Source organism: Epinephelus moara, chromosome 1 (genome assembly GCF_006386435.1).
Source record: "Epinephelus moara isolate mb chromosome 1, YSFRI_EMoa_1.0, whole genome shotgun sequence".
NCBI classification, from domain to species: domain Eukaryota; kingdom Metazoa; phylum Chordata; class Actinopteri; order Perciformes; family Serranidae; genus Epinephelus; species Epinephelus moara.
In genome coordinates, this window is record NC_065506.1 from 9,632,727 (window position 1) to 9,646,105 (window position 13,379).

The 13,379-nt window shown below is 40.2% G+C and overlaps 1 protein-coding gene across 2 annotated transcripts in view; it reads right to left on the reverse strand.

Annotated features, from left to right (window-relative positions):
- The window catches only part of LOC126392797 (adhesion G-protein coupled receptor G5-like), a 22,776-nt gene extending 16,562 nt beyond the window's left edge, over positions 1–6,214 (reverse strand). For both annotated transcript variants that reach the window (XM_050048450.1, XM_050048442.1), the window contains exon 1: positions 5,983–6,214. The gene's annotated coding sequence lies outside the window, so the exon portion shown is untranslated. The remainder of the gene's footprint in view (positions 1–5,982) is intronic.
- Positions 6,215–13,379: the final 7,165 nt, after the last annotated feature.

A 13,379-nucleotide genomic window follows, 5' to 3' on the forward strand; every position in this document is an offset into this window, starting at 1 on the left:
ACAGCGAGAGATATTAAATAGTCCACTCAGCCGCTTCTTGTGAAAAACTTACGATTTTAAGGGTAAAAAACAACATTAACGTATTAATAATTGATTTAATATTTATTTCTTTCGTAAGTGACCATGGTATAAGCGGGATAATGCCCTTCGAGGTGTCCATTATCAGAAATGAATGGACTTCGCGGAAGCAACCGTCCGACGCGAAGCGAAGCCTCCGCGTCGTCCATTCATTTCTGATAATGGACACCTCGTCGGGCGATTATCCCTTACTTATCTCATATTTGAGAGGAATGGGAAAATGATCTGAGAGCCTACTATCACGTGAGGAATGGGACATGGCTCACTCTAGGGTTCATTTGTCTTATATATGCTCAAGGCAAGCCTTCGTATGTAGATATAAACAGCTCATTTTAAGGTAACGAAAACACAAGAATTCTTCATTTCATTTGATCATGAATTAATGAAAACATAGTTATGAATATTACACAACATTTCTACACAACTACAGATTCTACAGATGCCCCTAAATCCTACACACTGGACCTTTAATACAGTTATGACAGGTGCAAACAGACCCCAGTGACCCTCTACCATATGTGGTGGTCTTGCCAAAAACTTGTCTCTTTCCTGGTCATCCTTTTTTGACACCAGTTCCAAACCTTATGGCTGTAATAGTATGCCTAATTGCTATTTTAGGTATATCCTCAGTTCCAGATGATTCCAATCTCTGTGCTCACTTCCAGCCTTTACCTCTCTATTAGCTACACTCTCAATTCTATTTGAATGGAAGGATGCAACCCCTCCATCACACAGCTAGATTATAGATATGTTGCAGAACATCGAGCTGGAAAATCAGAAATCTGAAGCCCCCTTAAAAGCTCCACTTAGAGATTTTATAAAACCTGGAACCAATTAATAAACTATGTAAATAGTCAACCTGGCCTGGAGCGCATACCTCTACAGGTGGTCTGTTCTATATGTGCTTGAATACTCTGTGATGATGTTTGTTTGTTTTCTGTTTTGTTTTTTGTGATCTGTCTGTTTCTCTTGTGCACATATTTGTACCGTAGCTTTTAAAAAACAACAACTAGTGGTTAACATTTACACGCGTTTCAAAATAGTGTCTACAGCTCAGAATTGGTTTAGGTATGTACACAATTATGCAACCGACAAATGTGGTTTGTGGTCTATCATGCTAGGACATGCAGAAACTTGCTTTGGTTACACCATGACGTACAAAGACCAGCATTAACCTACCTATCAAGTAAAGGTGGGCAATGTGAATTTATTATACAAACACAGTATATGTATTACAGTTAAAATCTATGTTGTCTAACTGTACATATAATTTTTTTTTACTGTTTCACTTGTTATTCTAAATTAACTACTGGACATTTAGTCAAATGTGGGGAAAAAAGGAGAATATCTTATCTTGTTTTTAACTCAAATTTGAAACTGCAGAGTGGTTAAAGCTCATTTAACAGATCAGTTGAATTCTGACTCAGATGTCTCAATCTCAAATTCCTCCGACAGAAAATTGAATGATAACGACAATAAATATAAATTGGGATGTTTTCAAAAAAGTTATCAGAAATGGTGTTAAACTGCCTGGGTTTGGTGATAGCAGCGCATATTTAAAAACACATTGGCTAAATTTAGACCAAATCAGGACTACGCAGTTGAGTTTTGGGTTAGGGTGATGACACATAATTCAACAACAAGATCCTACAACAGTCATTCAGCATCACACTGCTGCTGAATTCACCCACAGCATTAATGTGTGACTCACATAAGCCCCGACCAGATCCTTCTCATGATGGCTCTCTGACTATAGACAGAGTATTGATGATAGTTGCACTGACGGAAGTGGCTAGTGTCACCCCCACCCAAAGCTACAAGTGAGAGCACACAGTGGAAGGCTCAGTTCTCCGCAAATGTTTGAGAGAAGGCGAAAATGTCCCCCACCGACAACACAAAACCTTCTTGTATGTGCATATACAAACGTCTGTGAAAAAGTGTTGCCGCTACGTAGAGGGTACAGGGTGTATATGTATGTGCATTTAACAAAACTTTTCTTTTATGTGGGGCTTGATAAAAATATTATCTACATCTCAGACCATTATAATCTCCCTCTCTCACACAACGTTTTAACTTGCTGAAGTGGCATGACATGTAAGCTAACTCTCCCTCTACCCCCACACCCTCTCTATTGTCCCTGCACAGTGCCCAGGCATCAGTTCAGCACAAGAATTTCCCCTTTTCTTTCACTTCCCAGCCTCTAAGTGGGTGTGTGAGAGGCACTGGCCAAAGATTGGCAAAAATGGATGTGTGTGTGAGATGCGGACTGGAACGCTGCTCACATACCGTAGACTTAGTATGTCTCATTTTTTTTTACCAAGCACACACTCATCTTGAAACTTACTGCCTCACTGCACTCGTCACGCCTACACCCATATAGGATGATATGGAGCCCTGATGTGTGTTTAGGTGTGAACGCATTCAAGTCCTCCAGCAACCCTTGCATGTGTGAACAAGACAGGCCCCATCAACCCCTGACCTCCCAGTCTGTCACTTTGTTTTCCAGTAAAATTTCTCATGTGTATTCCCATCTCTGCATCATATAGGGGTCTGACTCACACTGTCATCTCTACAAGTCTATTCTGACCGCATGCTAAGTAGAATGGCAGCCAAAACAATGTGTGAGACAGACAGCAGATGAGGGTGACAGAGAGTGGGCAAAATATCAACTCCTCTCTTGTCTGAGCCATTTACAGATCTAAAGCAGTGAAGCACGTTTTGTTTTTGGGGTGAAATGTCTGAAAAAGTATCGGATGGATTGCCATGACATGACTTTGGTGATTTTGTACTTTTTTTGTGCTTTTTTACAAGCACCATTATTCAACATTTTAATTTGCCGAGTGCTTTGTTTGGTTTATGACCAAAGATTCACAAAACTATACTTTGCGTTTAGTGGTATGATCAGCATGTTAGCAAATGGTGGCACACTAATACACAAAACTAAGATGGTTAACATTAGCATGTTAGCACTGTCACAGTGAGGACCTTAGCATGCTGACATTTGCTTTCAACTCAAAGCACTGTTGTGCATTAGCCTCACAGAGCTGCTTGCATGTCACAAACTGTCTAATAAGATGCCACAGGCTTTAGTTGTCCAAAATACAAAGATAGTTAAAATATAATTGTCAGATTTTACTGTGAATGTCAAGAGGTTGATTTGGCTTCTCAGCTACAGCTGCACCTTGGCTATACATTTGGTGATATATATGACCTGTTTTCAGTGCAGTGAAGCACCTTCAAAAAATACCACTTCCTGCCCTTTTTAAGGTTGTTCCAGCATCTGAATGTCACATTTTCTGTAACTGCTTTTCATGTCTGTCCTTCTTTGTTGCTGACTCCTCACCTCAATAAAATTTTGACTCTTTTATTTGTGCTTTTTGTGTCTCAGGATTCTTTTGAACAAGTTGCTGCTTGCACTGAACTTTTTTGGTTCAGCTAAGCCTGACACAAAGAAAAGTTTACATCATTATCTTGCACATGCACTCACAGTAGACTGAACTTGTAGCTTAGATTTTGTCTTGCAAGAGTTTAATTTTGATGGCTAATTTTGAATGTACTCCACTCCTCTACAAGCAGCAGAGTGAAGGAGTAAAGAATGTGCATGGAAGCGTAATTCAAAGAACAAAAGCTGCTCTTTGTTGACAGGCCTTAGAGATGAAGTGACAGCAAGCGTGAATAAGGGTCAAAGACCGCTGGCTGGTTTGGAGGCTGTTTAAGCCAGTGGTCAAAAGACACACACATGGATACACATACAAATAGCTCTCATCCTCCGAAAACACTCAGCCAAAATGACAAAGAAAGGATGGATGTTACAGACCAGTTTGAACATTTATATTTTCAAATTGCATTTTGCTTTATTATGTTTCATTTTGAGCTCTTTTTCCCGTGTTCTCTAAGCGAAACAATTTTTTTTAAATAGGTCCAGTACTGTACAATAAGTGTTGTAGCAGGCAGTGGTGAACCAAGCTGCAATGAAACCATTCTGCCACCACACCGTCAATTTCCGTCCACTCAAAGTGTTTGTACAGTAATACGCAAGCCAGTTATGTTGAGGAAACTGGTGAGGAAACAGTCTTTCACTTTTAGTGCTGAAGTAACACATTAACCTCAGACATCTTTCTGCAAAAGCTGTTGCTGTGAGAAGACTGCTCGGTGCTACAATGTTGTGCATTGCTGCCAACATGGTTACAAGATAAGATTTGAGTTTGTTTTCCTGAGGCACAAGGAGAGCCTTGCATGCTATGGCTGCTGGTTTACATGTTGATTTACAGCATATGAACACTTCAGGACTTGTGCGTGAAAAAGGCAGGTTACAGTCATACACTGAGCAAACACTGAGGAAGCTTCTGAAAGTGAGACTCATAACACGCAATGGAAAGTATTCATAATACCTCAGACGTTTCTTCTTACCAGATGCAACAAACAAACAAAACCCAGCAGAGCTGTGTCAAAGCAGGAATGAGCATCAAAGTCCCCTGCACACAAAGGTTTCAACTTGACGTGGAAGACTAGACATAATATTGTGGCTGTGGAATTTTCCCTAGGCTACATTTGTGTTATGTTCTTGCATTCTTTGCAATAGCACCATAGTGATGCAGTGTGCGTGTTAGTGTGTATGTATTCCTTTATCTGTATCTTGCTTTGTCTGTGAGGAAATTGGAGGAGCAGGTGGAATGCTGCAGATATTTCCTTTGGGGCTACGAACAAATCAATAAAACAACACACACACACACACACACACACACACACACACACACACACAAAAGCCAGCATGTTTATAGTGGCCTTAGGTGTGGGTCACGAGGCTCAGTTGGCCACCAGGGGCTTTCTTTTCCTCATTATGAAAAATGAAGTCAGCACAAAAGAGAAGTTTTTTTGCAATGAGTCACACATCCACTGCAATATTTGCATTTCAAGGGATGGGGCATTTAGAAAAAATCCCTCCGCTTCACTTTCAGTTTCAGACATCAAGCGATCGGTGCATGTGCTGGTTTACAAATGTCTAAACCGGTGCAATGCCCAGGATTTTTTTAGGCTTTTTCACACCATGTGTTTTTTTTTAACTGAGTGAAGTCTTTTGATTGTGCATCTCGGCACAGCCAGGAAACCGCATGATACAGCTGTGAGAGGAGCAAGGTAGAGACTTAAAGTCCCTGCTGCCTGACTCATGTCTGACTTACAACACCTACCGATATGAATCTAACACCATCTCATGATACGGGTAGACATATGAGGGCGAGGAACATAACACAAGAATAAGTTCAGCCCTCTGTAAACAATGATAAGGATGCCTTCATGACCCCACCGCCAAAATCATCAAAATAAAAACATGTTATAAATTAATAAATAAGATCATAACTACGTGGGTGCTGCATTTAACACGAACGATGGAGGGATGCAAACCGATTTTTATCTATGAACAGTCTTATTATTGATTACATGTTGCCTAGCAACTCCATCTATAACTGTAAAAAAGCTATGTAGCTACATGCAAATTAAGTGACCTAAAGGCAGCATCAGGTTCACCTCATTATCACATTATTCACAGGATACGCATTTCATAAATTATTGAGGCTAATACATTCCTAAAACAAAACATTTAATAAACATAATTACTTAACAATGATAGTAAAATATTTTAAGGTCACAAATGGAGATGCACATGAATATCAGACATTTAATAGGCCAATGATTTTATAGCATTGTAACGTCATAGCCTAGCTTGTTTCTATAGATTAACCTTTTTCCTGGGCTCACTTTGAGGACTTTTTCTGTCAGCAGTCGCGGTTTCTGGTGTCCTCCTGTAGACTCAAAGATTCCTGATGCCCAATGCCTCCAAAACTTCAACCCACTGTTACACACAAACTGGACCCAGTATGAAATTGAAAAAAAGTAGCTACATACCGCAGTGACAACCTAGGATGGACGCTCAAATTCAGTCAACCACATGAACCAAGGGAGAACGGAGGGAGAGAAAAAACTTAATTCGTGTTCACTTGCAGTTTCTCATGTCATTTATCACGTCTTCAAAACACTCAATAGGGCTGAAGTTATTTTAAAAACGGAAAAATCCGAAGAACAAGACGCCGGGCTGAAGCGTTGACAAAAGTCGTCACACACAGCCTGCGCTCGCGAAGGGACTGTCAGCGCACGCGAGGTGTGAGCGAGAGCTGACGATGAAAAGGAGAGCCGTTTCCGGTAATGACTTTCAAAATAAGTCAATAAACGCTGGCAGAGAAACGAAGCACTCTTACATTTAACAGGGTATTTATAATTCATGTAAAAATCTGCTCCAAATCACCTCTCAAATGTTTTAATTACCTCAACCTGAATCAGTTTATCACTTCTACAAAACTGTGCAGGCATAAATATTTTAGTCAATCATGTGCTATGACTTATAAATATGACTTAATAAATAAAAATGCAAGAGACAATTACAGCGTATTTATTGGGGCAAACTTTAGCTAGAAATTATTCTGTGCTTTCTGTGTGTTATTTGAAGGGTATTGTACCTGGCAAACATAGCTCTAGCTGCGCACACTGACAGTGCATAGCTTCAAACAGTGAATTGAGCATTAGAACAACTTATGCTCATTGTAAAATTGTGTAATTTTCTGATTTTGTATCTGTGCAAAGTAGTTAGTTGTTGCATCACCATTTTTCCTAAAAACCTAACAACTTGTAACCTGTGTTCACCGCACTTAATGCGTGCTCATTAATCAGTTCCTTATTTATCCAAAGTGTAATCTTTTCTTTAACAGACGTACTATTTTGGTTGAATTGCAGTTTCACTCCATGGCTAATGTAAATTATGATTTATTTATTTTTTCAGTGACAAAATCTGCGCCTTTATTTTGAGGGGCCAAATTTCCGGTTGTGTTCTACTACCTGTGTCTGGCTTGACTGCTGTCGGTCGAGGCGCAAGGTGTTAACGGGAAGCCAGACAGGGTGACTGGATCTGGGAGCACAGAGGAGGGGCTGAATAAGTGAGAGTACAATCAGTCCGTTCACTTTCCAGAGCCACTCTCAAGCCAAGAGGCAGACAAACCTCAGCATTACATAACCTTTAGTGTTTGTTTACTGAAGAAAAAACATCTAATGTCATTGTTATTAACCTAAAGCCCCATATTAAGTTTTGCAATAACATCTTAAAATCCCCCTAAAATCCATTATCAGATTCATGTTCATTGTGTTAATTCTTGTTCTGTTGAAGACTTGGATTTTGTAAAAACTTAAGTCAGGATATTGCACAAGTTCTCGAATAAGCACTCCTTCAGTGCCTGGGAGCCCTGTCAACTGGTCTATTCATAAAGCAACATGTTAACTTGGTTATCTCCAAAAGCCTTAGCAGAGATCCCTGTGATGTTTTTTTTTTCTGCGACACTGGTATCAGGTAGTGTTGGAACTAAAAGACTTCAATGCCACAGGCAGCTGGCATTCATGCAGGTTTCAAATGTTACCACAAACCACAGCTACATCCCGAGGAGGCTTTGAACTGTGACGAAAGAAAACGGTATTGATGGCTGCTTCCGAAAAACAAGTATTATCTGGCAAACATAAAGTCCCTTGGGTGAGAAATCCCTAAAAGGGTTTTAAGTTGGCAGCTGTAAAGCTGAGAAAATGACAAAAGACTCAAGTCTTGATGAGATATTGAAACTGAACAGCTACGATTAAGAGTTGGAGCTTGCTACCAGTTCATCCATGATTACTGCTCCCTTTCATGAAAAAACACAGGTCATATTAGGAGCATCACCGGGGCAGCTAGAACATTGCACACTGTGAATGACTTTTCCTTTTAAAATACAATGAGAGTTTGTGATATCCTTTACTACAAGTAGATTACAAAAACTGACTGCAAAGCTAATTTCCAGCAGCTTTTTCCAAATGAGTCTTATCTAAGAAACTGACCTGAACTTGGATACGCAGTCTTCCAGTAGACCTTACAGTTAACTTTATGGCTCTGCTGCTTGTCTAGAAAGCTCAGAATGGCCCCACAATAAACTTCTGGCTTTGTTGCAGGATATGAGCCAATAGGTCTCTCGCGTCCTCTGCTATAGGCCTCTTGAAGCCAACACTGCAGACACTAAAAGCAAGAACCTTTTTTCTAAGAGTTATGCACATGTACATTTATGCATGTGCAAAAGCCCTTTGTGTCCACTGTATGTTATAGTTTCTTTACTTCCTGTCATGTGGATTGTATTGCTGATTATATTTATTGTATTGCTCTCTGTAAAGCATGTGGTGTTTTGTCTCTAATGAAATTTGTCTCAGAGATGAGGTTTACTTAACTTTGAGTTGTGTTTGTATTCTGCTTTGCACAAAAATATCCATGACGTACCTGCAGCTGCAGGTGTGAACGCAGGTTAATGTTTAAACCCACAGAGTTATCTGATGCCATTGTTCGTGCTCACCTGACAATTAAACTAAACTACAGCTAACCTTTGTTTTAAGATTCAGGCTTACATCTTAGAAAAAAAAGAGGAAAAGAGAGGGGGAGGAAATGGCTAGATTCAGCACCTGGCTCCTCTCTTCTGTTCAACTGTCTTTGTAAGTGGTTGAGTGTGTGTGTGTGCGTGTGCGTGTGCATGTGCGTGTGTGTGTGTGTGTGTGTGTGTGTGTGTGTGTGTGTGTGTGTGTGTGTGTGTGTGTGTGTGTGTGTTTCCTTGTACATGATGCATAATGGGGACCAAAGCTCATATTTTAGTAATAGAGTAGGGACATTTTGCCCGTTCCTCACTTCTTCAAATGCCTGTTTGAGGTTTAAGACTTGGTTTTAGGGTTGAGGGTTAGGCATTTAGTTGTGATGGTTACTGTTTGGATAAGGGGTTAGGGAATGAATTATGTCAATGAGGGTCCTCATAAAGCTGTAAGTACAAGAATGTGTGTGTGTGTGTGTTTGTCTGGAGCAGGATTTGTCAGTTGCGTGGGCATGGGTAATAAAGGGCCCACTGTCTCGGTGTTGACAGGTGCGCTTGGGATCACACACACACACACACACACACACACACACACACACACACACACACACAAATGCACACACAGTGACTAGAGGAAGAGATGAAAGTGACATATACATTTGTGACCCAAAAGATCTGCTGTGAGAGTTAGAGTAAGAGACGGGTTGACAAGAGGGAACAGGGAGAAAGATGAGACAGATAAAATCAACATGAGACACAGGCACCGCAGATAGTCTCAAGCCTCCACAAGTTAGTTATTTTATCATCCATCTCCATGTAAAAACTATAACCGACTCTGTGGGTGACTAAGGTTCTTCCTCAATAGATGAACTATTAGGCCTGCCATTAAAAAGGTAAGGTGCAGTGGAGCAGAAAATATTTGTGCGTGCTTGTCAGCAGTGAACAATGTCCTACACTTGTCTGTTGGCCCCTGTAAAGTCATCTCCTGTCAAAGCCTCCAAATATGGACAAATAGTTTCTGACTGTCTGAACTTGAAGACAAATGCTTTTGTGGCCTATCATGTGACACAAGTGTGGGCCTGACAGGAAATACACACAGCACTTTCTGATTCAGTCACTTAGTTGATCTAACATCCTGCAATTATAGTTTCCCACAAATACCCACCAAAGGCTAATATCTGAAGGCCAATTTTCTTAAATCCATCATGCTCAGCTGTGGTATTTTGGGACAAATATCACATGTTGTGAAAGCAGGGTTCTTTCTGTGAATGTGTGTTTTCTGTGTAACAGTGCAAATAACACCACACCGTGAGAGGAAGCACACACCTTCTTAGAGTGAGACTCTGCCCAAGGTATTAACAATGATACATTGTGTACTGGGAAACATGCTGGTATTACTGCACTTGTAAGGACCAATGCTGGCAAGTGCAACACACTTTGCTACATACAAGTCCTTGCCCTTGATTAATGAGTTGTTTTTTTACCCAAATTAAATCCTGTTTTTAAATCTGAACTTTGACGTTAAAGATGGGGTGGGCAGAAATGTGGAAAAGGTGAAAAAAACCCCCCGAAGAATTTGAAAGTACACCCTTATTTAATCTTATTTCATTGCAGAGTTGCATGCACCTCACTCACTCAGCCCTTCCTGGCCCCAATCTCTCTCTCTTTCTGTTTTTCAGACACCAAATGAGAGAAGAGTTAGCTAGCCAGCCACCCTGAGGTCCCTCCAACTTGCTCCCTGCTGCTGTAGATTGCTTCCCCAGGAGGAGAGCAGACAGCAGCTTGGGAAATACACAGTACACAGAAATACAGTTGGTAGCTATACTGTAGTGGCTTGAATTTGGCTAGCACAAACCCCCAGCATCAAGTGTAAAAGCAAGCTGTTGGCAGCGGCAGTGCTGGATCTAACCTGTGTAACAGCAGCAACAGAAAGTTTGCTGATCCCGCAGAGAGTCCGGGTTCACTGGTCCCCTGGTGCTGGGGTTTGCGCTGGCAGGATTTGGGACACTGCTGCCACTGACAGGGGGTTCATCTCTGGAGCTGCTGCCTGCTTTCCTCCTCATGAGGTAGTCTGAAGCAGCGGGGAGTGAAGTGGAGGACACACTGTGATTCAAGGCTCTAGCATTAGCTACATAAATACCAACTTGAAGCCGCAGTCGTGAAGCTAAACTATTAGCAACCTTTTCTCTCAATCTCTGAAACGCTTTGCCGATATTGTCAAGTGTTTTATTTCGTTCGATTGTCTTTTAGACTGTTTTTGATAAGTATTCATTTTTGGGGTTGCTCTACAGTCTAAACAGTTGTTGCCAATGCTGGTATAGCAATTTCCTTTGCAGGACTCTCCACCATTGAATCAGGCTTTCACTGAAGGGACATGCACATGCATCTGCATTTGTAGAACAGCCAATAGGAACACCCTCTCTCTGAAACCTGTGATTGACCAACGTCTCGCATCACGAGCTTGATTTTCTAAAGCCTAACAACAGAGCCATGGGTTGGTGCAAAAGTCTGATGCTCTCTTGGACCACTTGAATTACAACATGCTCAAAGTTTTTTATGGGATTTTTCCCCGGTGAAGCCAAAATGAAACTGCTTACCCCAGCTTTTACTCATACTCACACTTCAATTTGAATGCAATATATTCTCAGACTCCTAAACTCAAAATCAAAATCCTCCAAATTTCTCGATTTCATTCTTACTGAGGACATTTTCAAATACACGTCTGTGTTTTCATGATGGAGGATGCTCACAGGAGCCCTTTCTTGTTAAATTCACCAACAATAGTCAGATGCTTTTGGGGTCACAGGGCTACACCCTCTAAAGTTTAATGATTTTACAGCAGGGTCATAAAAGTGAAAGGCCAGCTTTCTTTATGAAAGCAACAACTTTACATGGGTGTAAATCAGCTCAACACCTGTCACAGATTCAGCCATCCTTGGAGTTTTGTGCCCCAGTACATTTCACACAGATAAGTAGCAATGGTTCACAACAATCAAAGGTTATTACAGAGTTTTTGATCACCTTCTTTGCAGAGGATGTCTGCAGGTCCTAATTTTGGTCCTTTCATGTCAAGTGTCTGTGTAAAGGTCACTGTGATATGCACATAGTACACTGCCGTGGTTGCATGCAGGAAGTAAATTAAGTCACAGACATGAAAGCATAAAGGACGGATTCTAAGCTTACTTAATAAAAACAATAACGTACAAAGCTATGTGCTCCTATGTGTTCATACAAAAGTATATATACATGAGTTATCACAAAAGAAGCTTTTGGGAAAATAGTTCATTATAATATGCTACAATATGCACACAAACAAAAATACAGTAGAAGAATAAACACAATGTACTGCAGTCAACATTTTGAGGCCTAATTAAGTATTAAAAACAGACACTAGGTAAATAAACCAACATGAAGCCACAGTAGAGGTGTAAGAGAGTTCTGAAGGGTGAGTGGGCTGAAAAGAAAATGCAATATATCTGTCGTGAAATTTTTAAAAAAATTAGTGAGTAAGAATGCCAGTGTCACCATGTATAATAATAGTAATTGTATGATTCATCCATGGTCATGGTTTGGTATTTTGAAAGACTTAAGAGTCCTTCACTGTCTGCATGCAGACATGTGAGGAGGCTCCAAGATATCTAAAGGTTAAGATACTGTAAGATAAAGACCCTGTAGATGTTCAGACTCCACTGTTAAACAGATCTGTATGATGTGTGAAATACACTTTATAAGGCTGAATCATTGTTCTGTTATTTAAAGTTCTGGATATGGCTGTGTAAATGCATACATGTTGTACCAAGATCGTGTGTTACATTAAACATATATTCAGGTAAGATCAATTGAGCCTTTGAGATTTATTCTATTAGCTATCAAAATGAAGACTGACCAAGAATACAAGATTTTTCACATCCTCTTTTCTGAACTGATTAGGCCTAATATTCTGCGGGCCAGATGGAAAGCTTTGGAGAGTCCTATGTGGCCCACACACTGTCAGTTGACAATCACTTCCCCAAAGACTACAAAAGAGGATCTTAACTTTACAAAGATGTAGTTCCCTGAGGCCCATCAGGTGTCTTTAGTCCCAGAATAGCTCTATTTATATGTGCTGTTTCCCAAGTTTAGCACATGAGAGAGGCTCTGGATGTTAGAGCATCCTAGAGGTAAAGAAACCTCATTACAGAAATATTTCACTATCAGTATTTATGTGGTTGAATCACTCTTTGAAATTTCCAGTAGCAGGTAATTGCGAGTTGTGCACCTTCATAAATGACTATTGGCTATAACATGACCACTTGTATGAGAAAGAACAGGCAGCTGTGTCAGCAGTGTACACTACCTTCCCAGCACCAAATAGCAGACAATGTCAGCTATCGCAGAGCATTAAGCAGCCTATTTCACTCAGGAGTGGGTGGAGACCAAAAACAGAGCTAAAATGTGAATGTTGGACTAACTTTTATTATGTAGACAGACACACAACTCCAAATAAATAATAAAATATAAAATAATAATACTAATACGTATACATATACGTATACTGTTACTACTACTACTACTACTACTACCAATGATAATAATAATAATTATGATCATTTATAGCATGTTTATGTTTATTTAAGGTTTAAATTAGGTAAGCTTTACAGATCTAAAAATACAATCTTAGTCACTAAGCTAAAGCTAAGCTCAAATGGGACTGGGAAAATCCAGACATCAGCATTCAATATGAAAAATCATACTTGAACATCCAGGCTACCGAGGATACCTCATTCATTTGATCCAAGAAAGAGAAGTTCTGATGAACAACAGGAAATCCTGGACACTACATTGTTATTGTTTCACCCTGTGTATGTGTATGTGTGTGTCATTATCGCAAAATGTGGTTCTGGT